The sequence below is a fragment of the Tamandua tetradactyla genome, chromosome 3 (assembly GCF_023851605.1).
Source record: "Tamandua tetradactyla isolate mTamTet1 chromosome 3, mTamTet1.pri, whole genome shotgun sequence".
Lineage (NCBI taxonomy): Eukaryota > Metazoa > Chordata > Mammalia > Pilosa > Myrmecophagidae > Tamandua > Tamandua tetradactyla.
In genome coordinates, this window is record NC_135329.1 from 194,779,253 (window position 1) to 194,806,670 (window position 27,418).

The 27,418-nt window shown below is 39.2% G+C and overlaps 1 protein-coding gene and 1 non-coding gene across 4 annotated transcripts in view; one reads left to right on the forward strand and one right to left on the reverse strand.

Moving 5' to 3' along the window:
• The window catches only part of NHEJ1 (non-homologous end joining factor 1), a 92,027-nt gene that overhangs the window by 17,170 nt on the left and 47,439 nt on the right, over positions 1–27,418 (reverse strand). The gene's annotated exons all lie outside the window — the stretch shown is intronic.
• On the forward strand, positions 10,046–10,152 carry LOC143678395 (U6 spliceosomal RNA). Its single transcript, XR_013173207.1, has one exon. It is a non-coding gene; the product is annotated as a U6 spliceosomal RNA (small nuclear RNA).

A 27,418-nucleotide genomic window follows, 5' to 3' on the forward strand; every position in this document is an offset into this window, starting at 1 on the left:
AATTAGTTGTAGAACAGATTTCAGAGTTTGGCGTGGGTTACAATTCCACAATTTTAGGTTTTCACTCCTCGCCGCTTTAAGATACCAGAGACCAAAATAAATATCAATATAATGATCCAGCAATCATACTTGCTTGTTAAACCCTACCTTCTCTGTATAACTCCACCATCTTTCTCCCACTCTTTAGAGGTATTTGGCTATGCCCATTCTACCTTTTTCAAGTTGAAGGGCTGTCAATAATAAGGGTATGGGAGATGGAACTAAATGATGTTCTGGAAAGACTGGCCCCTCTAGGTTTCAGGATTTATCTGGTCCAGGGACCCATCTGGAGGTTGTAGTTTCTAGAAAGTTACCCTAGTGCATAGAATCTTATATAATGTCCTAGGTGTGCTTTAGGATTGGTTGGAATGGTTTGGTTTGGGGTTTGGCAAGTTATGATAGTTTGCAATGTCTAACTGAAGTTTGCCTAAGAGTGACCTCCAGAGTAGCCTCTTGACTGTCTGAACTCTCTCAGCCACTGATACCTTATCTGTTACACTTCTTTTCTCCCTTTAGGTCAGGATGGCATTGTTGATCCATGGTGTATGGCCAACTGCTTTCTTTTTTTTTTTTTTTTTTTGGCTGGGTGTACTTTACTGATGGTACATGACAAGGTAGGGCTGTTAGCCCCTCCCCTTCTCCAGGGGGTCTGTGATGGAAACTGTGGAGGATGGGGATTTTCAGTACTGGGGGACTGAGTTGGGGCCAGGACTCCCCAGCAGCTGACAGCCTCTCATCCTCTCATGTTATCGCTGGGGCTGGGTGTCCAGGGGCTCTTACTCCTTGGATGCCATGTAGATCATAAGGTCCACCACCCCGTTGCTGTAGCCAAATTCATTGCCATACCAGGAAACGAGCTTAATGAAGTGGTTGTTGAGGGTAATGTCAGCCCCAGAATCAAAAGTGGAAGAGTGTGTGTCACTGTTGAAGTTGGAGGAGACAACCTAGTCCTCAGTATAGCCCAGGATGCTCTTTAAGGGGCTCTCTGATGCCTTCTTCACCACCTTCTTGATGTCATTGTATTTTGCCACTTCTCCAATGGGCAGGCGAGATGTATGATGGACACATTAGGGGTAGGGACATGAAGAACATGCCAGTAAGCTTTGAATTCAGCTTCAGGATGACCTTGCCTATCGCCCTGGCAGCACAGGTAGATGCAGGGATGATATTCTGGGCAGTCGACTGCCACGGCCGTCACAGCACATTTTTCCCAGAGGGGCCACCCACAGTCTTCTGGGAAGTAGTTAAGGTGTGGATGGTGGTCATTAGTTCTTTCACGATGCCAAAGTTGTCACAGATGACCTTGACTGGGGGTGCAGGAAGCATTGCTGACCATCTTGAGGGAGCTGTCGTACTTCTCGTGGTTCATGCCCATCAAAAACAGGGGGGCATCAGCTGAAGGGGCAAAGATGATGATCCTTTTGGCACCACTTTCAAGTGAGCACCAGCCTTCTCTATAATTGTGGAGACACCACCGGACATATTTAGCACCAGCATCACCCCATTTGAAGTTGGTGGGATTTCGCTCCTGGAAGACAGTAGTGGGATTCCCATTGATGACAAGTTTCCCATTTTCAACTTTTACAGTGCCTTTGAACTTGCCATGGGTGGAATCATTCTGGAACATGTAAACTTTGTAGCTGAGGTCAATGAAGGGGTCACTGATGACAGAAACCTGCACTTTGCCAGAGTATAGAGCAGCCCTGGTGACCAGACCATTTATTCTGATCTTCACCATCGTGTCTCAGAGATGCGGCTGGTACTGCATGAAAATATGAGGCTGTCTGTTGAGCAGAGAGAAGCAGAGAGCGCCGACTGATTTTTAACAAGGGTTCTATATCCCCTCAATTGGGAAGAATTGCCTCTTCAAAAACTGGTGCTGGAAAAATCGGATCCCCATAAGCAAATGAATGAAGGTCGATCCCTACCTCACGCCATTTACAAAAATCAACTCAAAATGGAGCAAAGACCTAAATATAAGAGCTAGAACTATAAAACTCCTAGAAGAAAATAGAGGGCAGCATCTTCAGGACTTCATGTTAGGCAATGGTTTCTTAGACTTTATACCTAAAGAACAAGCAACAAAAGATAAATAGGTAAATGGGGCCTCATCAAAATGAAAAACTTTTTTACATTTCATGAAAGTAAAAAGATAATCTACATAATGGGAGAAAATATTTGAAAATCATATATCCAATAAGGCTTTACTATCCAGAATATATACAGAAACACTACAATATAATAACAAAAAGACAAACAACTCACTTTTTTCTAACAACCCAATTTTAAAAATAGATAACAGACTTGAACAGACAGTTCTCCAAAGGAGATACATAAATGATATATAAATGGCTAAAAAGTACATGAAAAGATGCTCAACTTCATTAATTGTTAGGGAAATAAAAATCAAAACCACAAATGAGGTACCATTTCATACCACTGTAATGGCTACTATTAAAAAAACTGAAAATTACAAGTGTGGGAGAGGATGTGGAGAAATAGGAACACTTATTCATTGCTGGTGGGAATGTAAAATGGTGCAGCTGCTGTGGAAGACAGTGTGGCAGTTTCTCAGAAAGTTAAGTATATAATTACCATATGACCCAGCAATCCTACTTCTAGGTCTTTACCCAAAAGAATTGAAAGCAGGAACTCAAATAGATATTTACACACCAATGTTCACAGGGGCATTATTCACAATTGCCAAAAGATGGAAGTAACCCAAATGTCCATCAATCAATGAATGGATAAACAAAATGTGGTATATACACACAATGGAAAATTGTTCAGCCGTGAAAAAGAATGAAGTTCTGATACAAGCAACAACATAGAGGAACCTTGCAGATGTCATGTTGAGTGAAATAAGCCAGACATAAAAAGACAAATACAGCATGATCTCACTGATATGAAATAATTAGAATAAGCAAACTCTTAGAATCTAAAATATAGGTTACCAGGGTAGGGGTAAGGAATAGGGAGTCAAGGTTTAAAATGTACACTTTCTATCTGGGATGATGGAAAAGTTTTGGTAATGGATGGTGGTGATGGAAGCACAACATTGTGAACATAAATTCATAATTATATAATTATATATTTGTAATGTGGTTAAAAGGGGAAATGTTAGGTTGGTATATATGGTACTGGAATAAAATATTTTTAAAAAAATCCATGGAGCTTTACAACACAATCAGGTTGTAAAAATAGACCATGGACTGTACTTAATAGTAAAATGACAAAATGTGCTTTCATCAATCATAAAAAAATGTACCACACCAATGCAAGGTGTTAATAACAGGTTGGTATTTGGGAACCCTGTATTTTATGCTTGATTCTTCTGTAAACTCACAACTTCTTAAATCAATAAATACATTTTTTTAAGGAATCAATAAGAAAAAGACAAATAGAAAATTGGCAAAAGGCTTGGCCATATCCAAATGACGAATCATCAGATGAAAATATATTTTCACAAAAATTTGTAAACAACATGTTCCTAGTAGCAATATTCACAATAGCCCAAAAAGAGGAGATGAACCAAACGCCCATTAAATGATGAATAGATAAATAAAATGTAGTATATTCATACAAGGAACTTTATTATTCAGCCATAAAAGGGAATGAAGTACATTAACACGTTACAATTCAACACGGATGAAACTTGAAAAACATAATGCTAAGCAAAAGAAGACAGACACAAAAAAACTTTTTATTATGTGATTCCATTTATATGAAATATCTAGAATAGGCAAATTCACACAGAGAACAGAAAATAAATTAGTGGATTCTAGGGTCTGGGAGGAGGGGTAAATGGAGAGTGACTGCTGAGTACAGGGTTCCTTTTTGGGATGATGAAAATGTTCTGGAATTAGACAGCAGTGATGGCTGCACTAGCTTGTAAATATACTAAAACTCACTGAATTATACATTTTGGGTGAATTTTATGGTATATGAATTATATCTCAATTTTTAAAAGGATTAAAAAAAATAAGTCTCTACTCTCCCATTCTCCAGTTTCCTCCTTGAGGAATAGGCTTACAGGTCCCCCAAGAGACCCAGACACCACCTTTTTAAAATATTTTTTATTGTGAAATATAACGTATATACAAAAAAGTAATACATTTTGAAGTACAAGTAGTTATAGAACAGATTTCAAAGTTTGGTATAGATTACAGTTCTACAATTTTAGGTTTTTCCTTTTAGCTGCTCCAAGACACTGGAGACTAAAAGAAATATCAATATAATGATTTAGCAGTCATACTTGTTAAATCCTATCTTCTCTATTACAACTCCACCTTCTCCTTTGAGCTTTCTCCCAATCTTTAGGGATATTTGGGCTATGCCCATTCTAACTTTTTCATGTTGGAAAGGGATGTTGATAATACAGGAATAGGAAGATGGAACTAGATGTTCTGGAGAGGCTGGGCTTCAGGACTTTTCTGGCCTAGGTATCTATCTGGAGGTTGCAGATTTCTGGAAAGTTATTCTATTGCATGGAATCTTTGTAGAATTTCAGATATAAGCCTAGGTGTTCTTTAGGGTTGGCAAGAATGGTTTTGGTTGGGGTTTGGCAAACCATGATAAATAGCAATATCTAGCAGAAGCTTGCATAAGAGTAGCATCTTGATTCTATTTGAACTCTCTCAGTCACTAATACCTTACCTGTTAAATTCTTTTCCCTCTTTTGATCAGGAAAGCATTGTCGATCCCATGATGCCAGGGCCAGGCTCATGCCTGGGAGTCATATCCCACATTCCCCGGAAGACTTTCACCCCTGGATGTAATGCCAGACAACTTTTAAAGGACTTTAAAACAGTCACTGCAGCAGATACCCGCCCAGCGAATGCACAACTGGAATGAGCATAGGATGGGTGAAAGAACATGGGATCTGGAGTCAGACAAACCTAGTTTCGAAAATAACTTAACCACCTACATACTCATTTTATCATCTTAGCCAAGTTACTAAATCTCTTTGGGCCTCAATTTTCTCTCTAGAAAATGAGTAAAATAATTCCTATCAATAGGGTTGTGACATGGACGAAGGCAACAGAGAAAAGCACTTTATTCCAGCAAAACAGCATGGACTCTGGAGTTGACGTGCTTCCACTCAAATCCCAGGTCCATGACTTTTTAGCTATGGGCCCTGGGCAAGTGATTAGTCTTTCCATGCCTCTTTCTCCAACTGTATAATGGGAATAATACCACTACCTGCATTATAGAGAGTTATTATGAAGATTAAATGAGATAATATATGTAAAGTGCTAACTACAGTCCCTGGCATATGGAAATGCTCAATAAGTATTAGCAATTACTATTATTAAGTCAGTCATTAAACAAAATGCCAGAGAGTATGCCAGGTCCTAAGGAAAAGACTGGGCTCACTGCCCTCAAGGAGCTCATAGTTTGGTGGGGAAATCAGACACATAAACAAATAATTGTTTCTTGTGACCAGCCACACACTGGAGCCTTTGATTCCCAGGAACATAACACACTAAGTATGGTGCGTGGTGGGGGTGGGGGCAGCAGTCAACAGACTAATCATGAATCAACAGTAGACCCTTCCTTTTCTATAAATAGCCTACAAGAATCTAGATAAATAGGAATGCAGACTTCCTCCTCTGCATTACCAACGACTGGTAGGCAGCTTAAGGGCACCTCCTATGTATCTCCCCTGCTACCCCTTAAGTGACTGGTCCTTTCTGATCTTTCAAGTTTCAGTTTAAATGTCACTTCTTCTGGCCCGCTGATCATATCATCTAAAGTACTTCCTCTCATAGCACTCCATTCTCTTACCTTGAAACAATTAAAATAATTCTCAATTATTTATTTGTTTACTCATTTCCCACCTTCCCCACCAGGCTGCAAGCTCCCAGACATTAGGGACCACTCACTTGGCAAATACGTAGCAAGCGTCTGCTATGTGTGAGGAACTGGAATATGCGCTGGAAGTTCAGTTTGGGGGATAGAGACAGGGCCACTGCCCTCATGAAGATTATAGTCTATACTTGCTACAAAGCTTGGGGATCGGAGTTTATTCTAATCTCAGTTGAGGTCCCTCCTCTGACTAGCCTGGTGAGATATAAGCCTTTGGCTGCCAGTCTCTCTTAAAAGCAAGAATCTGGAATTCTAGGGACTTCTCATTTCTTCTTTCTGAAGTCCCAGAGTCCTGTGCTTAGTCTAGCTGAGTTTATGCTAGGGCAAACAGCACATTCCTCAGAATCATTTCTGCCAGTGTTTTTCTTCATAAAGTTGTTTAAACTGACATTCTAATGGCAAGAACGGTGGGGAAAGGGCAAGGGATGTACTGGCTGGATGAGGCAGGCGTCTCCCTAAGGCCTGTAGAAAAGGAATAACTTTTTTCTTTTTTCCCATTTGAACCTGGAAGTGTTGAGCTCTTAGCACCTTTCAGATTCCAGGACTGGGAAATAATAAAAGAAATTCAAAGGATTATTGAAAAAGCTGCTTCAAATCCTTTATTAAATGAATAAGGGTATATGAACACACACACACACATATATATATAAAGTAAATAAATGACTAAATCCTTCCTTAATAGCAGGAGATAATGTCCTGAGAGCAGATCAGGGACAAAGTCTCAAGCCACAGAAATAAATATATTTATACATTCAAGAATCATTTACTTGGCACCTTCTCTGAGCCAGTCATTGTTCTAGGTACAAAGAAATAAATGAATGATTACAGGTTCAGCAAAATATGTTCAGTTCTATGATACAGGTCTATGCACACTCCGCCTTGAAAGAATAGCAGAGAGCAAAGCAGGCAGAATTTTTCATCCTTGTCAGGGATTTTCTAGTCCCACCCCTAAACTCCCTGCTTTTAACCTGCCCTAGAAGTAAACAGAAGGAATGCCATAGGTGGATCTGGGGGTGGGGCTAGGGTAAAGGTAGGTCTATAAAATCAGACCAGCATACTGAGTTGAAAATAGGAGGGAAATCCACAAAGCTATACAGCAACTCTGACTCAGCAACCAGCCAAGCGGCAGACCCAACACACAGCTGCCACTGATCTCTCAGAATTAATGAATCCACTGTAGGGACGCTGGCAAGGAGAAACAGCACCTTTGGGGAGTGATATTTTGCAGCTAAATCTATGTGAGATTATCCCAGGAAAATAAGATTCCCTGGAAATATTCATAATCAAATTCCTGACTCCAGCCACAAAGAAGAAGAATGCCTGATACTGCACTGGTTTCCCTTGCTCCAATGTGAGCAGTTAGCATGATGTGTTACTGTTCATTGTAGAGGGACTTCTCACATTCGAGATAAATACACTGAGCCACCCATGAGAGATTTGACATGGAACAACCTATCATTTGGAGAATGTTAACGTGGGAGTGTAGCAGCTCTCCCAGGATCCAAGGTCTTGGGGGAAAAATTTTTTTTCATTCAACATCAAAATTTTACTATTAATCCAACCACCTACTGTGTTTTCTTACCATACTAATATGATGCCACTTAGTACCATCAGTAGGGTTCATTTTTGATTCATATGGTCTATCCATACTCTGTTGCTTGGTTTCTCTGACCACCAGCAGCACATATTTTCTAGATGCAAGGTGCAATAGGAAGGAACTTATTCTCAATATCAAATACAAATACAAAATACAAAAGGTGCCTGCCAAGTTAAGTTCTCTTCTCTGGATGTACATCCAATTCATCCATAGTTCCCCTTGAAAGTACAAGACTAGGGGGACAAATCTGGGCCATGTACCCTGATCCTCTAATACCAGCTAATGATATCAAGGATGGACGCCTGACCCAAGAGAACTCAATCCTTAGGCTAATAAGAGTGTCTCCATCAAATATATGACCCAAAAGCCATTGGGAATGGATTCTGAGCTTTTTGTGTGTGTGTGCCATTGACTCCTCTGGCAGTCTGGTGAAGCCTTTTTAAATGCTTAAAACAAAGGAAACCAATGAATTGAAATGATATTGTCAAAATATTTTTAAAATATTTAATATAATAATTTATGTGCTTCTTTATTAACACATTAAGTTACAAGATCTAACAGAAGGTTTAATACCTACCATAATTTCAAGACGAGATGGTCATAAATGATATTTCAAGATATCTACAACTATAAAATAATATGAACATATCTGTGATTTCTATTGGTGACAGAGTCCCAGCTACTGCTAATACCATGGTGGCTTATAATGAAATTTTATAATGAAAAGAAATGCTACATTTTAGTTACAGGTTAATGAAAATAATAACACAATTTTTTTTTCCATCCAATTCACAAAGCCCTGAATTCTAAGCATGGACTCCCCAGGGGTCTATGGACTTCAGGGCAAAAACGCCTGCTGTAAAGACTCTGGTGGATAACGGGGGAAGCATGATGAGAAAGGCCACATGGAGCTAGCCTAGTCAGCAGCAAGGCAAGCCAGAGCCACATGTCAGTCAACAGTTTTTAGGAACAGAAGCTATCTGGCCTGCAGGGATTGCAGCTCTGCTGTGAGGGGCAGAGATGAGAGATCTTGAGATCTTAGAGAAAGAAGCTGCTTTTCTAATTCCTAGAAGCAACAGACTTCCTGAAATTAGGTTCTGAGAGATCCCCCTGTGCCTTTTCATGAAATCTCCTTTACTTAAATTATCTTAAACTAGCTTTACATAAGCTAATTGAGGGGTTTTTCTCCCAAATGATTAATTGCAGAGATAAAATTTTAAATAAATGAGTTCACTGGTATTTGTTTATAATATACTATGTATATTTGTGTATATTAACATCCTACCAGGTTATAAATTCCTTAATATGCCAGAGAACGTACAGTATTAAATTCTGGAAAGTCCATAGCTGCTAGTTTCCATGAACCCCCTGTAGAAGATACTAATATCTAACACCTCAGGGTAGAAGGAAAGGCTCTTTCTCCTCTTCCTTTATGGCTAAACCTGGAAGGCAAGCCTGGGAAGTGTATCTATAGATACTGCACTTATGAGAGTCAGACAAGATGAAGCAGGTCAAATAATCAATGAAGAAGCTATGGTACCATCAGAGTCACCTTTAGTTTTAGGGGAGGGCGAGGCAAGAGGGAGATACAAATAGCCAAAAGAAGAAACCAAATATTATCAGAGGCCCTCATGGTAAAAAAACATCTTAAACAGGTTTTTATTTTATTGAGAGGGAAAAACTGAAGGGGACATCTGTTTCCTGAACCGTTTTCCTGTTACAGAAGTACCACAGGATGGCCGGTGCCTGGACTCCCACTGGAGAGATGCAGGCTGAGGGTCACTGCCGTGGAAGGGGGAGTGATCGGCCTTCAGGGCTTCTCCAGATATCTTTTCACTGTTTGGGGTTTTGTTTTGTTTCGTTTTTTTCTTTTTTTTATAGTGAAAAATAAATATACATACAAAAAAGCAATAAATTTCCAAGCACACCACAACAATTAGTTATAGAGCAGATTTCAGAGTTTGTATGGGTTACAGTTCCACAATTTTAGGTTTTTCCTTCTAGCTGCTCCAAGACACTGGAGACTAAAAGAAGTATCAATATAATGATTCAGGAGCCATACTCATTTGTTAAATCCTATCTTTTTTCTTATAACTCCACCTTCTCCTTTGTTTTTTTTAAATTATTTATTTTTTATTGAATATATATTATATATATTCACATGCTATGTAATCATCCAAAGTGTACAATCAATGGTTCCCAAAATAATCATATAGTTGTCTTTTCACTGTTTTTAATCCCACTGACGGAAAAGAGGAAAGGAGAAATAAAGGGGCAAGGGACCAAATTATACTGTTCATTAAATGTTTAGAAATGCAGTGAGTGTGAGTATATGGTGTTTGTTTTCTTATTCTCTATACCTTATATATATTCTTTGATATGTATTAAATATTTCATAGAAAAACATTTTTTAAAGGCACAGTGAAAATCAAAATCAAATCAAATCAAATATCCGAATAAAAAAGTGAAAATTGTTTAACAAAACATCAACAGTGACTGCCAAAGTCCAAGGTTGGAAAGTGTGATAAGGAATGCGCTTTCGTGCTTGCTACAGCGGCACATATACTAAAATTGTAACGATACAGAGAAGATTAGCATGGCCCCTGAGCAAGGATGACATGCAAATTCGTGAAGTGTTCCATATTTCTGTGAGAAAAAAAAAAAAGGAACACGCTTATTTGTACTAGTGTCTGGTCCCACTTGACTCGGGGTTTCAGATGGGTAAAGATTCTAAGGAATCTGATGTATTAGAGAAAAAATAAAAATAAACAAATTCTGGATAAGGGGTCACTTTTCGAAAACCAAAAAACTGGTTGATTGTAGGTTTAGGAAGTTGGGGTGCTAGAAGGTCCAGATAACTAGGCCTGAGTTATCTGCCACCAGTTAACTGAAAATACTCGTCAAAAAAAAAAAAACTTATTGTCAACAAGGCCTAACCTCCATGCTTGGGGGGGTTGGGGGGATGATGGGGGTAATCTGACCTAAATTGTTCAGCGATGACTTAAAATCCAGTGCCTGGGGTAAAATGAGCAGGAATAACCAGGCATTAAACACATCCCAGACAGCTAGAAGAAAAAACAAAACAAAACAAAAATGTGAAATAAGGTGTATTTCACAATTAAGAAAAATGTTTTTAAAAATTTTTAAAAAACAACAAAAAAACAGCCCTGGGGGAAAAGCTATTAAATAGATTATTTGGGGCTTTTCTACAAGACAATTACATCTGCAAATAAAGCCTGTTTTAGTTCTCCTTTTCGAATATGTATGCCGTTATATCCTTTTCCTCGTACTGACTAGAATTTATGATATGATGTTAAATAGAAGTGGTGAGAAAGGATATCCTTGCCTTATTCTCAATTTTGGAAGTAAAGAGACCAATTTCTCATCAAGTATGATGTTAGCTGCAAGCGTTTTGTAGATATTCTTTACCAAGTTGAAGAAGTTCCTGTCTATTCCTATTTTACTGAGAGTTTTCATCATGAATGGGTGTTGGATTTTGTCAAATACTTTTTCTCCATTAATCGATACAATTGTATGATGTTTCTATTTTAGCCTGTTGATATCATAGATTGTACTAATTGATCATTTCATTTTTGAATGTTATACCAACCTTACATACCTGGAATAAATCCCACTATGTCATTTCGTGTAAAAAAAAAAGTCATGGAGTAAAAGGAGGAGAAAAAAATGGCGGGGAAGGTACAAGATAAACTTCAAGTCAGATCTCCACTCAGGAGGAAATGGTGACACTATGAGGGGTTGTGGGTGGGTGATGGGAGATGGGGGCTGGAGAGAGAGAGAAGTATGAATTTACAGAGGAGTCAGAAAAGGCCTGATTAAGAGAAAGTCTTCCTAATTGGATGTTTTCAGGCTAAGAGCAACTTCCTAAGACTTCTAGACTCTCAAACCCAGGATTTCAGCATTCTTTGTCCACTCTCCTGGCTGTGTCCAGGTACTCTAAAATGCCCAGATCACCCCTGAGTATTAGTACATGTCACAGTCTTTTGGATCTAGGTTTCTGCAAGGAGAAGAGAATGCCCTTATAACTTAACTTAGTTTCCTGATATATTCTCACTTCCCTAGTGGATTTTAGATTCCCGCCAAGTTAGCTAACCCCCATCCTCAGGCTCACTTAAAAGAGGAGAACAGGCAGTCCTGACACAGGCTGACCCTAAGGCAACAGAACAGCTACTCCAGGGTTCATCTCCAGGTGAGGGGATGAAGGAAGGACCAGATCTAGGCTCTGGTTACAGGACATCTTGAACACCTGCTGATAATAAAACATTATCTGTCAAGGCCTTGGCCCTCCAGCCCACCAAAACAGAGGAAGAGGGTAGGAGAGAAATTTTATTCTCTCTGATTTCCACCCAAGGAAACAGCAGCCCCTTTACTCATGCCAACCCACCCCAAAGGCCACTAGCCAGAGTAAAGGGCACCTAAGGAAGGATCTCAAGAAAAGGCTGACCAAGAGATGTAAAAGACTATATCAATCCCTTCCTAGAAAGGGAAGGTGGGCAGTTGATACAGGAGAAAGGCTAAGGAGACACTTGGCCAAATCAGCTTCCTTTACCACTTTCGATGAGTCTAAACTAACAGCGTGGCTTTTGTAAGATCTGTGGGAGAAAATAAGGTAGGGGAATGGAAATAAAAGCCTACCATGATAAAAGAGGGCAACGCAGTACATAGAGCTCTAGCCCAAGAGACCAGATCTCCAGGCTTTGAGGGATATGTCTTTTACTGAAAGATAATCAATTATATGGTTACCAGTAGTATGACTACTGACTGTTAAAAGTTCTCACCACCAATTCTTAGCATGTGTTTCTGATGATGTAGTACTATGCTTTACACCTAATGACACTTAATAGCTGTCCCCTTCCCAATTCACTCTCCATAAAACCTAAACCTTACTTCATTGAAACTCTAGCCCTTAACAGCTCCTTCTTTCCAGGTCTGATCTGGTTCAAGAAGATCCCTACTACAGGGACAAGAGCTAACAACCAATAGTAGTAGCACCATTTATAGCAGGATTAGTTTCTTCATGAAATTTTAATAGCCTGGGATTTGGTGCAGAGAGGAAGAGTTGGGCACGGTTGTAAATGCAATCATTGTAGCAACACCATCAAAAGAATCTAGAAAAGGACAGGTTTCAAAGTAGGCTGGAAGCTAAGAAATATTTTCAATGAGGTATTAAAGCAGAAAATCAGACAAAAACTGAGAGAAGCACTGAATGTATCAATAGACTGTATCCAAACTGGGCCTAGGCAGAGAAGCTTTAAAAATAATGGCTAGGAGTAGAAGGCTCAATAAACCAAAACTTAGATTTGGGGAGAGAGGTGAAGACTTGCTTATCAAGGAGTTCCTGGATACAAAACATTATGCCTCCTCCAGAAATACTTCCTAAAACTGGACATCAAAGTTCAGAAACCAAGGAATCAAACTTAGAGTGAGAGACACTTGGAAAAAGAAGGAAACATGGAAGTCTAATATTTCTTTTTTTCTAAATAATTCAGGACAGAAGGAAAAATAATCTACTTTTTGCTATAAGTATTTTTTCACTCTCTGAATTTTCATTATATAAAATTGTAAGATTTATCCCCCAGGACAAGAAAACTTGAGCAAATGGAAGAAGAAATGGTGATGAGTTGGGAAAGGTTCTGAAACTATTAACGTGCTATGAAGATACATAAAATTACTATTCACTGGACTCAAGTTGTCAGTTATCTATGCTTGGTAATCATGCCTAAAATTAGGTAAGTATTAATTCAACAGATATTTATTGAGGGCATACTATATGCCAGATACTGTTCTTGGCTATTGAGACACAAAAGGGAACAAATCATACAAAAATCTCTACCTTTGTGTAGCTTACATTTTAGTGGTAAAAGACTATCAATATTACATAGTATGCTAGAGGCTATTATATGCTACAGGAAAAAAGAAGAGTAGGGTAAGGTTTGGGGAGTTTAGGGGTAGAGGAGTGGATTGTGAATTTAAATAAGGTGGTCAGAGCCGTCTTCAATGATGATGTTTGACAAAGACTTAAAAAGCAGTACGGGAGTTAGCCCGTTGATAACTGGGGACAACCGTTGGAAAAAAGAGCAGCTAGTACAAAGGCCTAAGGCAGCATTGTGCTTGCCGTGTGTGCTGTTTTGAAAGATGTATGTACCCTAGAAAAGCCATGTTTTAATCTTAATCCCATTTTGTAAAGGCAACTGTTTCTTCTAACCCCTATTCAGCACTGCATGTTTGAAACTTTAATTAGATCATCTCCCTGAAGATGTGACTCAATCAAGAGTGGTTACCAAACTGGATTAGGTAGAGACGTGTCTCCACCCATTCTAGGTGGGTCTTGATTACTTTTCTGGAATCCTATAAAAGAGAGATTCTGAGAGAGCAGAGAATGACATAGCCACAAGAAGCAGAGAGTCCACCAGCCAGGGACCTTTGGAGGTGAAGAAGGAGAACACCTCCTAGGGAGCTTCATGAAACTGGAAGCCAGGAGAGAAAGCTAGCAGATGACGCTGTGTTCACCATGTGCCCTTCCAGTTGAGAGAGAAACGCTGACTGTGTTTGCCATGTGCCTTCTCACTTGAGAGAGAAACCCTGAACTTCATCGGCCTTCTTGAACCAAAGTATTTTTCTCTGGGTGTCTTAGATTGGACATTTCTATAGACTCGTTTTAATTGGGACATTTTCTCGGCCTTAGAACTGTAAACTTATAACTTATTAAATTCCCCTTTTTAAAAGCCATTCCATTTCTGGTATATCGCATTCCGGCAGCTAGCAAACTAGAACACTGTGTTAAAAGAATAACAAGATGGCCGATGTGGCTGGGGTAAAGTGAGAGGGAGGAATAGTAAGAAATGATGTCAAAGAGTTTACAAGGGTCAGATAATAGAGAGCCTTGTAAGCTGTTCTCAGGACTGTTTTTATTCATAGCGAAATGGGAATCCATTGCAGGGTTTTGAGCAGAGCAGTAGCATGAAGTGATATATTTTTAAAAGATCACCCTTGCTCCCAGATTAGAACAGACGTAGGAGAGCAGGGCAGAAAAACAGAGAGCAGTTAGGAGCCTACTACAGCTATCTAAGCAAGCAATGATGGAGGCTCAGATGAGGGTGGTAGAGGCAAAGGTAAATTATGCACTTACTTTGAAAGAAAAATCAAAAGAATTTCCTGAAGTATTAGATCTGGCATATGAGAGAAAGATAGGAGTCAAGCATGACTCCAAGATTTTTTTGCCTGAGCAAATAGAAGGATGGGATTGTCATCAACTAAGATGGGGAAGGTTATGGGAAGAACAGGTTTGGGGGGAGAAGGGGTTTGGAATCAGGAGCTCAATTTGAATATGTTGAGTTTGACATGTCTATTAGACTTCTAAGTGGAAATGTTGAACAAGCAGTTGGATATACAAGTCTGAGGTTTGGGAGAAAGTTCTGGGCTAAACTTATAGTCATAAAGATGGTATTTAAAGCCATGAGACTAAATGTGTTCATTAATACTGAGAATGTAGATAGAGAACAGAAAAAGGCCAAGGACTGAGTCCTGGAGATCATTCAGACGTGAAGGAAACATTTTACAGAAGCAACAAATGGTGTAAAAAGTACATCCATGAAAGTGTACAGCTCTGAAAGCCAAATGAAGAAAGGTAACTGACTGTATCAAATGCTGCTTGTAGACCAAATAAGAGGATAATTGAGAACTAACTATTGGATTTTGAAATAAGAAAGTCAGTAATAACCTTTTCAAGAAATAATTCCCCACTGGAACATTATAATATGCTTCCATTGAATGTAACAAAGGCAATATGCCAAAACTAAATGTCAACAAGCAGGGGATATGGGGAAGGGGCATTGCCAAAGAAAAGGAAATGTCCTCATAGACTGCGGTGGTAAAGGCACGGCTATGTGATTATACCAGGAACCACTGATTTTTCACTTAGGTTGGATTGTGTGATGTGTGAATAAAACTGTTTAAAAATGAACAGAGAGGGCAGACCACAGTGGCTCAGCAGGCAGAGTTCTCGCCTGCCATGCCAGAGACCCGGGTTCAATTCCCGGTGCCTGAGCATGCAAAAATAAAATAAAATAAAAATGGACAGAGAGATACAAGTGCAGCCCCTCTGGAAGGCCATGTGGTAGTTCCACAGGAGGCTAGGGGTGGCGTTGATCCTGCAACCCCTTTGCTAGGTATATACTTGAAGGAACTGAGGAGTAGGGACACAAATGAACATTTGCACACTGATGTTTATGGTGGCAGTTTCACAATTTGCAATGGATGAAGGTGGCCCAAGGGTACATCAACTGAGGAATGGAAGGACAAACTGCAGTGTATATATACAATGGACTACTAAGCAGCTGTAAGAAGGAATGAAGTTGTAAGGCATACAACTAGGTGAATGAACCTTGAGGACAATATGTTGAATGAAATGTCAGAAACAAAAAGATAAATATTATCATGCCTCACTCATATGGACTAATTATAATATATAAACTTGGAGAACTGACGTTGAGAGCATGGGTTATCAGGTTGGGGCCAACAGTAAATATTCCTAGATTGTAAGCTCTTACAGCAGTCACATCTATTCTGGAGTTGTAACTGTTATTTCTAAATTCCAAGATGCTGAGCTATTTGTGTAAAACCTGATCATTCCCTGGAACTTCAGGTATTTGTGTTACACCTAAGACTCAGAATTAGAGCTCTGAAACTATGAAAGTCATCATTATATCACACAACAAATGTTAAAAAGGTTAAAAAAGTTATCAGGGACGGGCCACAGTGGCTCAGCAGGCAAGAATGCTCACCTGCCATGCCAGAGGACCCAGGTTTGATTCCCCGTGCCTGCCCATGTGAAAAAAAAAAGTTATCAGACTTTGACTAGAGATATGAATGAAATAGATCTGGATAGGACTAAGGTACATCACAGTGCGGGAAAAGATGAAATGGTTTATATTTTAAAACTTCAACTTCTGTGTGAGACCAAAGGAAGAGATGTTTATTTGGGGCAAAATTTATATTTTTGGTAGTGTATTATCTAATTTAACTTGTATAGGCAGTTTATTCTAACACCATAATTACATGGACTCTTGAATAGGGAGTGAGATCTTGTTAGTTTGTACAGGTTAGTGTGATACCCCGATACATCCCAGAGCAATTTGGCAGAGAATAAAAATGCATTTGCAAAATCCCCTTGGGGGACTGGGGAGAAAGGAGGAAATCCTAAATTTCCTCTGGAGAATTCCTGATATTCTCACAAGCAGTGAGGATAACCAATTCAATATCTTGACCCCTCAATCTTGGGGCTAGCCACTATGAAATTTATTCCTACAAAAGAGACAGCTAAGCCTACTTATAATTATGCCTAAGAGTCACTCTCAGAGAACAAAAGAGTTTATTGTTCAAATGTGTCATCTTTCTGTCTAAGCCAACTCAGCAGGTGAACTCACTACTCTCTCCCCTTCGTGGGACATGACTCCCAGAGGTGTAAATCTCCCTGGCAACATATGACAGGACTCCCAGGATGCAGCTAGGACCTGGCATCATGGGATTGAGAAAACCTTCTTGACCAAAAGGGAGAAGAGAGAAATGAGACAAATAAAGTTTCAGTGGCTGAGAGATTTCAAACAGAGTTGCAAGGTTATCCTGGAGGTTATTCTTATGCATTAAATAGATATCGCTTTTTAGTTTATGGTGTACTGGAATGGTTAGAGGGAAGTACCTGAAAATGTTGAACTGCATTCCAGTACTTTTGATTCTAGAAGATGACTGTATAACTATATAGCTTTTTATAATGTGACTATGTGATTGTGAAAACCTTGTGGCTGACGTTCCCTTTATTCAGGGTATGGATGGATGAGTAAAAAAAAATAATAATAAGGACAAAAATAAATAAATAGGGTGGGCAACAGTGGCTCAGTGGCAGAATTCTCACCTGCCATGCCAGAGACCTGGGTTCATTTCCTGGTGCCTGCCCATGTAAAAAAAAAAAACAAGAAAAAACAAACAAATAAATAAATAAGTAATAGGGCAAGGATAAGGTGTAAAAATAATTGGATAGACTACAATATTAGCATTCAATGAGCAGGAGGGTAAGGGTATAGGATGTATGATTTTTACTTTTTTCTTTTTATTTCTTTTTCTGGAACGATAAAAATGTTCTAAAAAGGTCATGGTGATGAATATATACCTATATGATGATATTGTGAGCCAATGATTATATACTTTGGATGGGCAGTATGGTATGTGAAGATAGCTCATGGGCAGGTACCAGGAATCGAATCCGAATCTCTGGAACGGTTAGTGAGATATTTTTTAAAAAAGAAATCCCCCCCGGAATGGTTTTTAAGAGAGAACTGGAAGAGAGATGAGCTTAAAGAAAACACAACTCGTGTAAGTTTTGTTACAAAGAGGAGCAAAGACGTAGGGCACTAGCTGGTGCTCAAAGTGGGGTGTCAAGAGAAAAAAAAATTTTTAACTTTTTTTCATTGTATAATATAACATATATACAAAGCAAAGAAAGAAAAAAGCAATAGTTTTCAAATCACTCTTCAACAAGTAGTTACAGGACAGATCCTAGAGTCTGTCATGGGCTACCATACCATCATCTCAGATTTTTCCTTCTAGCTGCTCCAGAACATTGGAAGCTAGAAAGAATAAATATTTTCATCATCATAAGAGACTTCTTCTTCTTTTTCTGTGAAAAATAACATATATACAAAAAACAATAAATTCAAAGCACAGCACAACAATTAGTTGTAAAACAGATTTCAGACTTCGGTATAGATTACAATTTGATAATTTTAGGCTTTTACTTCTAGCTGCTCTAAGATACCAGAGACTAAAAGAAATATCAATATAATGATTTAGCAAAATGATACTTGCTTGTTAAATCCTACCTTCTCTGTATAACTCCACTATCACTTTTGATCTTTCTCCCACTCTTTAGGGGTATTTGGGCTATGGCCATTCTACCTTTTTCAGGTTGGAAGGGCTGTCAATAATATGGGGTAGGGAGATGGAACTAGCTGATGTTCTGGAGAGGCTGGGCCCTCTGCATTTCAAGACTTATCTGGTCCAGGGACCCACCTGGAGGTTGCAGGTTTCTGGAAAGTTATCCTAGTGCATGGAACCTTTGTAGAATCTTATATATTGCTCTAGGTGTTCTTTAGGATTGGCTAGAATTATTTGGGGTGGGGTTTGGCAGGTTATGATAGGTAGCAATGTCTAACTGAAGTTTGCATAAGAGCAACCTCCAGAGTAGCCTCTCGACTCTATTTGAACTCTCTCAGTCACTGATATCATATTTGTTACACTTGTTTTCTTCCTTTTGGTCAGGATGGTATTGTTGATCGCATGGCGCCAGGGCCAGACTCATCCTGGGAGTCATCTCCCATGCCGCTGGGAAAATTTTCACCCCTGGATGCCATGTCCCATGTAGGAGGGGGGGGCAAATGATTTCACTTGCAGAGTTGAGCTTAGAGAAAATGAGGCCACATCTGAGCAACAGAAGAAGTCCTCTGGAAGTAACTCTTACACATACCTATAGGTAGGCTAAGCTTTTCCACTACACACATAAGCTTCATAAGAGCAAGCCTCAAGATCAAGCATTTGGCCTATTGTGGTAAAAATAATAACACATTTGTATGCTAATATAATGAACCCATAGAAAGCAAAAAAGTTAGAGAGAGGAGAATCGTTGGAGCAATTTCCTTGTTAGGTGAGATGAAATTTAATGAACAAATGAAGGGCCTCTGCTTAGACAGGGGAATGGCTCATTTATCTATACAAGTAGGTGGAAAGACAGTGTATGAGAGTACATATGCTAGCAGTAAGTAGAAAGATGGTGTACATCTGCAGAAGTTCACTTGTCCCCTCCCCCTCCCCCCAGTAAAGTACAAAGCAAGATCATAGTCAAGAGGTGACGGAGGTTTTAAGGAAAGAGAAGTTGTTTAATAGTTATTTCGAATGATGGGAGAGCGAATACTGGCAAAGTATTGAGGGTGCACTTGAAGCTCATGGTCAACAATTTAAGCTGAAATCATCAATCCACAAGTTTGTATTTTTTTTTCTGATAACATTTAGCTGCATATGTGTAAACACAGAGGATATAGAAAAGTTGGGTTTAACTGTACTAGACTTGGGAGAGGGGCAATATCCTCCCTCCTGTGTGGGACATGACTCCCAGGGGTGTAAATCTCCCAGGCAATGTGGGACAGAAAGGCCAGGATAAGCTGGGACCTGGCATCAAGAGATTGAGAAAGCCTTCTTGACCAAAAAGGAGAAGAGAGAAATGAGACAAAATAAAGTTTCAGTGGCTGAGAGATTTCAAACAGAGTCGAGAGGTTATCCTGGAAGTTTGTCTTATACATTATATAGATATCCCCTTTTTAGTTTATAGTGTATTAGAGAGGCTAATACACTATATTAGCCTGAGGGAAGTACCTGAAACTTTAGAGCTGTGCTCCAGTAGCCATGTTTTCTGAAGATAATTGTATAATGACGTAGCTTTTATAATGAGACTGTGTGATTGTGAAAACCTTGTGTCTGATGCTCCTTATATCCAGGGTATGGACAGATGAGTAAACAATGTGGGTAAATAAATAAATAAATAATAGGGGGACAAAGGGTAAAATAAATTGGGTAGATGGAAACACTAGTGGTCAATGAGAGGGAGGGGTAAGGTATACGGTATACATGAGTTCTTTTTCTTTTTCTTGAGTGATGCAAATGTTCTAAAAAATGATCATAGTGATGAATATACAACTGTGTGATGATATTGTGAGCCACTGACTGTACACCATGTACAGAATGTATGTGTGTGAAGATTTCTCAATAAAAATAAAGACAGTGGGGCAAGACAACCAAGAATGTATGGAAGGGAGTGATTCTAAAGATTAACCATAAAAGCAAGTTAGGGAAGGGGAGGGAGATCATCAAAGAAGCCAGGACAATGAAAATCAGCCTAAGATCAATGGGCTGTAGGTCTGTGGATCTCCAGGAATGTTGTGGAGTAGAGGAAGAGAGCCGGAAAGATAGGAAAAGGAGGTGGTGGTCAGAAAATAGGATGTATAAAATTGAGGCTATGGAGGGGCTGCAACTATTGATAATGACAATATCCAGAGCAGGGTTTGTCAACAGCAGCACCACTGACATTTTTGGCCAGATGATTCTTTACTGTGGGAGCTGTATTGTGCACTGTAGGATGCTGAGCAGCATCCCCGGACTCTACCCACTAGGTGCTAGTAGCATTTTCGAGTTTTGACAATCAAAAATGTCTCCAGACATTATCAAATGTCCCTTGAGGAAAATATCTCCCCCAGCTGAGAACCACTGCTCTAGAGTATGTCCATAGGAGTCCATGAATACGGTAGAACAGAAGTCAAGACAGTCGAAAAGTATCGGAGAAAGTGGCAGTGAGCCAGGAGTTAAAGTTCTCAAGAAATGAAGGGGAATGACTCAGAGTTCAGTGTTTTACAATAACAATGAAGAGTACTGGATAATATAATGTGATGACATGAGATTTAAAACTAGGGCTTTTTAGGGAGGAGGGAGAAAGAATGGTCAGAAAGCAGCAATGAGAAGGAAGTCACTTATCTCACCTACATACTCAGTGGGAGGAGGACTATGGAGAAGAAACATCAACCACGGAGAGGGATACAGAAAAGAAAGTCAGCTTTCTGAGCAAAGAAGAGAAAGGAATGCGCAGAGAAGTGAGTGAAAATAAAATGTTTTTGCTGATAATGCACTATTAATACCAGAATCAGTGGAAGGACTCAGGAATTGGGGAAGGGTGGGAAAAGAGGAAAGAATAAGGACGTTCAAGATATGTTCCTCAAACTGGAAGACGGAATTCAGTGGGAATCCACTGAGGGGCGTGTAGGGGAGGCAGACCTTTAAAACAAGAAAAGAAGGGAGTCTTCTATTATTTTCATAAGAAGGTGCACATAGGTAAGATTCTGCGGGGAGTATGGCACATGCCACTGGGACCCACAGTGTCATTTCCAACCCTAGGATCTGATGCTAGCCTAGAACAAAAGGATAATTTTCTAAGCTAAAGAACAGCACTAGATTCAATATTAGGAAGTCAACCAAATAGAGACAAATCTATCAGGAGGTGAGAACAGGGTTTACAAGGGTCCAAGAGCTAAGGAGGAAGTTTGTGTGAAGTTGTGTATAGACACTACTAAAGCCTTAAATAGAATTCCTGGGGCCAGTTACATAACCCATGATTAGAAATAGTGTGATCTAAGAAGGGGAGAGAGACTGTAAAGAAGCAATGAAATAGAACCAAGATACAGAATATATGATCTAAGTTTTACATCTGGATAAGAATTAGAATGCAGATTCCCAGAGACTGAGGAAAGGAACCTGAACTAGCAAACCCAGGAAACTGAACCAACCAAGCTAAGAAATGGCAAATAACCCCATCAGGATAAGAAATTGATGCTGGGTAAAGTCATCCATTCATTTTCTTTCCTCTACAGATGTTTAAAAAAAATTACCAAATAATAATAATAATAATAATAATAAAATACTGACAAAAAATTTAAACACTGTGGATGTATATAGATGAAACTAAAAGCTCCCGCTTTTCACTTCCAATCCACTCTTCAGAAATAACCACTGCAAACAATTTTGGTGTGCATACTTCCAGACTTTTTTCTCTATTTTTTTTATAAATGTACACACAGAGTTGGTTTCTTCCTCTCCAAACTGGGATCACATTACATATATTTTCATGCATCTTGCTTTTTCATTTAACAATGTATTGTGGCCATCTTTCCAAGGTATATATAAGTCTATCTCATTATTTTTAATGGCTTTATTGTATCACATTGTATGGATAAACCATAATTCCATAATGATGGGCATTTATACTAGTCCCATTTTTTCCTATTATACACAATCCTGCTTCCAATATCCTACGTCCATGTCATCACACATATCTATAATTCTATAGATTATATTCCTACCTGATAGATTAAAGAATATATCTGATAGCTGCCAAAAACCATCCTCCAAAAATGTTATACCAATTTATTTTCCCACCAAAAATGTATAAAGGACTGCCCAGTTCCCTGTACTCTTGCCAAAGCTATGATAATCAATCTTAATTTTTGCCAACTGATAGGAGGAAAAAAGAACCTCGTTCTTGTTTATTTGTTTTCTTATTTGGAGGAGACATGTCAGTTTATGAAGAAAAATGAAAACTGCTTTCAAATTCATTCATATGCACTAACATTGAATCAAGGATATCATCTTTGTTAAACAGATTTATTGCTAAATGGTAAGAAACCTGAGAATAACAATAACTACTCACATAACTAATACCTTTGAATGCTTAATACGTGTCAGACACTAGGAAAAGTACCTTAGTATCTTATCTCATTGAGCATTCACAACTCCATAGAGAGCCTTATCCACATTTTACAAAGAAGAAACTGAAGCAGATAGGCTAAATAATTTTCTCATAGTCACAGTTAGTGACTGAGTAGAGCCAAGTTTTAAATGCAGACCACCTGACCCTGCAGCCCCATTTAAAGGAGCTAAGTTAACTGCTCAACCAAAGTCACAGAGCCCAGAAGTGGTGTGGTCAAGATTCAAACCATGGTGTGCCTAACTCCAGAGCACAAATATGTAAGGTGTTTATTAGCTTATATGTGTTTAATAGAATTTATATTATACATATGAATAAAATAATGATAATGTCGGATAGAATTTATTCATATTCAAACTTTTGCTTTTTATGTATTTTTGGTTCCATTCTGCCTAAGGCTTAAAAAAAAGTACTGGCATTGCCTTGATGGAACTAAAGGTAGGACTACTGCATGGCACAACTCCAGTGACATCACAGTTTATTTGAGTGGAGTTCACTGGAGTTGTGCAGTACACGCATTAGTGGTGGTCCAGGAACAGATGCAGACTAAAGGAAAAGGAAGATTTTGCCCCACTAGGCCAAAAGAGCTAAGGGAAACAGAGCGCCCCCTAGTGGCAGGGAATAGTGCTGACAGCTGCAAAAGCTTAACAGAACTGACAGAACTAGAGTAGATGCTGAAGTGAAGTCTGGAGACGTGAAAACATATACTTGGTGCTTAATAATTGTGTATTACATGAACTTAAAGATACTCTCTGTACCTAGAGTGTTCCCTTACAAGATAATGCCAGATATATCAAGACTACTCTCTAGAGAATCGAAGGAAACAAAGGGTCTGAACAAAGGGCAAACATCAACCACAAATCAGACCTCAAGAATAAGATGCCGGGTGGGCCACAGTGGCTCAGCAGGCAGAGTTCTAGCCTGCCATGCAGGAGACCCGGGTTCGAGTCCTGGTGCCTGCCCATGTGAGAAATAAAAATAAAATAAAGAATAAGATGTCTACACAGCAAATGAAGAAAGAAGGAAAACAAATTTTACTATGCTAGAGAAGGTGGTAGAGAAGGGGAAGGTTATAACATGAACAGACTCAAGACTAGATAATCAGTCTTAGAAACTTCTTAGTAATCTTCCTAAATCAGCCCCCCTTTCCCCCATAAAAAACACTTGAAAATTAAGAGAGCCTTGAAAATGTTCTCAAGGGGGAAAAATGATGCTAAAAGTAGCCCAGAAGTGGTAACTATAAAATGAATGGAATTTTGGATCCATTCCTACTGTCAGCCTCTCTTAGAATTGAGGCAAAGGCAATTGCAGACTTGGGAAGAAAGGCTGAACTTGACCAAATTAAAATGGCATAAAGCCATGAAGAGACCACGCGTAAAACAGAAACACACATTAGCTGGGGCAGGGGATGGGCGGTGGTAATCAGCACAGTTACTGAAGGAAATGGAGAAGATTCAGCCAAGGTAAATGTACTTATAGTGAGTGCTGACCACTTGCATGATGGAGGAGGGGATATACTGATTATTCACATTTTCTAGTTTAATAATCACTATTTATTTCTTACATAGACTATCAATTTTAAAAGAATTGGAAAGGGTTCTGTTCCTGGATCATGCACCACCCCTTCCCCCCAGCCCGAAAAAAAAAAAAAAGAATTGGAAACTAAGTTATAAAATAAAATAACACTTCAATATAAGACACCTTATAATCTTTCAATAACATGGAATGTTCATTTAAAATGTCAATCTTCGCTACTAAGATGTGTACAGAATCTGTTCTCAGCTACTGGACTTGTCAGAAATCTGATTAGAAGAAAGATGTAGATGGCACCAAATAAGGAGACGACAATGCCCAAAAAGGAAAGAGACCTTTTTTTTGGGGGGGGGGGGGTTCAAAGGATTCAGTACAATAAGAAGTAGGGTAAATAACAGAAATGGGAGAGAGTAAACAGTAAAAAATGCCACATTTATTTTGACAACCCACTAGACTGTAATCTCCATGAGAGCAAGGACTTTGTTTTGGTTATTGCCAGTTTACCATATTTAGAACGTGACTGGCATGGAATTGGCATGCAGAACCATATACTTAAAGGAATAAGTGCTGTTCGGTTTAATTTTTCCTTCTTCCCTTCTCTCGAAAAAACATTTATTGAAAGAAGGAATGAATGCTGTTCACCTGTCTAATAAACCTTTCCCCATTCTTTACTTAGGGAAATTCTAATCCTTCATGGCCCAGCTCAAATTTTTTCTTTTCCTCCAAGTTTTCCCCATTCACCCCCTGCTGTCTACAACCCTGGCTCCTCCTAACAACTGGATTAAATTTTCTTTTTTCTTTTCTTCCACAGCACATTACTCAGCCCTCTATTTGCTCTCATTTCATTCTGCAGTGTATTGCAGTTCAGTATTTTCACGCTGATCTTCCACTGGGTTATAAACTCCTTGAGGGCAGGGTTCTGATTTCAGTAATACCTGAATCCCCATCTTCCAACATAATACCTTGCAAAGAGTAATTCCTTAAATGTCTGCTAAGTTTAATAGAGTAAAATTATATTCTTGGTGCCTAATAAGATGCCACCATATTATAGATGCTCACTAGATGTTTATTATGTGAACTGAAAGAAAGGTAATACCAAGAAAACTAAGTTGCCTCAGATCGCAGGGCTGGAAGGAAGGAATCATGCCTTAAAACGAGAGAAATGGTCTCCTTCTCTTGGGCCTAAGGATACTTTGCCTGATTCCTGTGCCCAATTTAGGACGCCCTGGCACCAAAACTGTAGAGGAAAGTTTGAGGGAGTTCTAGGAAGAGAAACATAACTGACTTGAAGTGGGGGAGGAAAGATTAGCACCCCAAGCTAGGCAGATAGATGGCCTAAGTGACATCTAAAACTAGACATGATAACCTTCTGCTCACGCTGGCAGAGCGTAAACACCCAAAAGGGGAGGAATTGTTTAGCCGGGTCCAAGGAGCTAAAAGTAGGAGAAAGAACGAAACAAAGGAGAGAAGATCAAAGCCTTGGGAGAGCCAACCAAGAGAGACACAGCTCTCCTTGGACTAAGAGAACACTTTTCACAGATGTCAACAAGTGTTATCCTCATCTTTAGGCGCAAGGGATGTCTACAAATAGAAGAATATTGAAACTGGAAGAACTAAAGCCTAATACAAAGAGCCTATGCTTGGAACAGAAAGTCCTTTTACCAAATATATAGCTCCATTCCCAGTGTATTAAAGTAGGGTTAAAAACATACTCATACACACACACACACACACACCCCACACTGATTTCAGACTGAACTCATAATTAAAAGCACCTTTAAAAGAAAATAACAGAAGAAAAAGTAGAGGAAAAGAGAATCAGTGAAGCAGTAAAATTGGTGTCTCATGGTTTGATAAACACACAAAATCTCCCATCTGTGTTCCCAATCACTGCCTTCCATTTTACTTTAACAAAGACACCTCTCAACGTGGACTCTTCTGAAAACGTACTCATTTCTTTCTATTTTCCCAATCCCCTCTGAGTCCACCTGCCCCTCAATAATCTGTAGTGGGTTTCAAGGTGCCTGTGACATTAACTATAGATGCCATGAGTGGTAGAGATACAGATGATGTGGTTTTCTGCTTCAAATAACTTGTCAGCCACTTGAGAAGATGGATTTTTAAAAAGTTTTTTAGAAGTACTTGATAACAGCAAGAAAATAATTGCAAAGAAACATATGATACATCAAGAGAAAACAAGATAGACTAAATAACATGCATGTATGGTCTGTGAAGTAAGGGAAAGATAAGATTGACCTAACTGAGGGAAGGCTTCCTGACAGAAGTGAATTTTTTCCCCAAAGGAAAAAAAAATGAATGAATTGATTAAAATCAATTTATGGATTTATAAAAGGTTATAGAGCTAGATGTAACTTTAAGGTATATTCTACCCAAATTCCTCATATGATAAATGAGCAAGCAGACGCCCAGAGAACTTAAATAATATGCAAAGTGACAATTCAAGTAAATAGAAGAACTGGAATACAACTGAAAGTATTCTGGCTTCAAATCCAGGGCAGATGACAGGAACAAATGGAGGGAAGTAAGAATTAGCAATGCCTATAAGGAAGAAGAAAAGCACATTGGCTTGCTAGGACAGAGGGACTGTTTCATAGAGTAAGTAAAAAGGAATAAGAAGTCCCAATCTACTCCCAAATAGTCTTAGTGGTTTCACGTGAGACTCTCCAAGTTCTCTCTCTCTTCAAGAACACCCATCACCCCTCAAATTAGCATCAGAGGCCCTGCAGGATCTCTGCCTTCCCCACACCACGTGCCCTGCTCTAGGACCTAGTATGTATGTACCCTTCTACCAGGGCCACGATCCCCACTCCCAGATGCCTACTGCTCCTAAGGACCCTAGAAGCTCCAAGATACACATATGGCAATACTAATCAAGGAGCTATTCCACATATGAATTTCTGGTTCTGCTCACAACCCCACCCTCCTCCTTTCCCCCCACCAACACTGAGAAATCCAGATGTACAAATGGTTAACAGAGGAAAAAA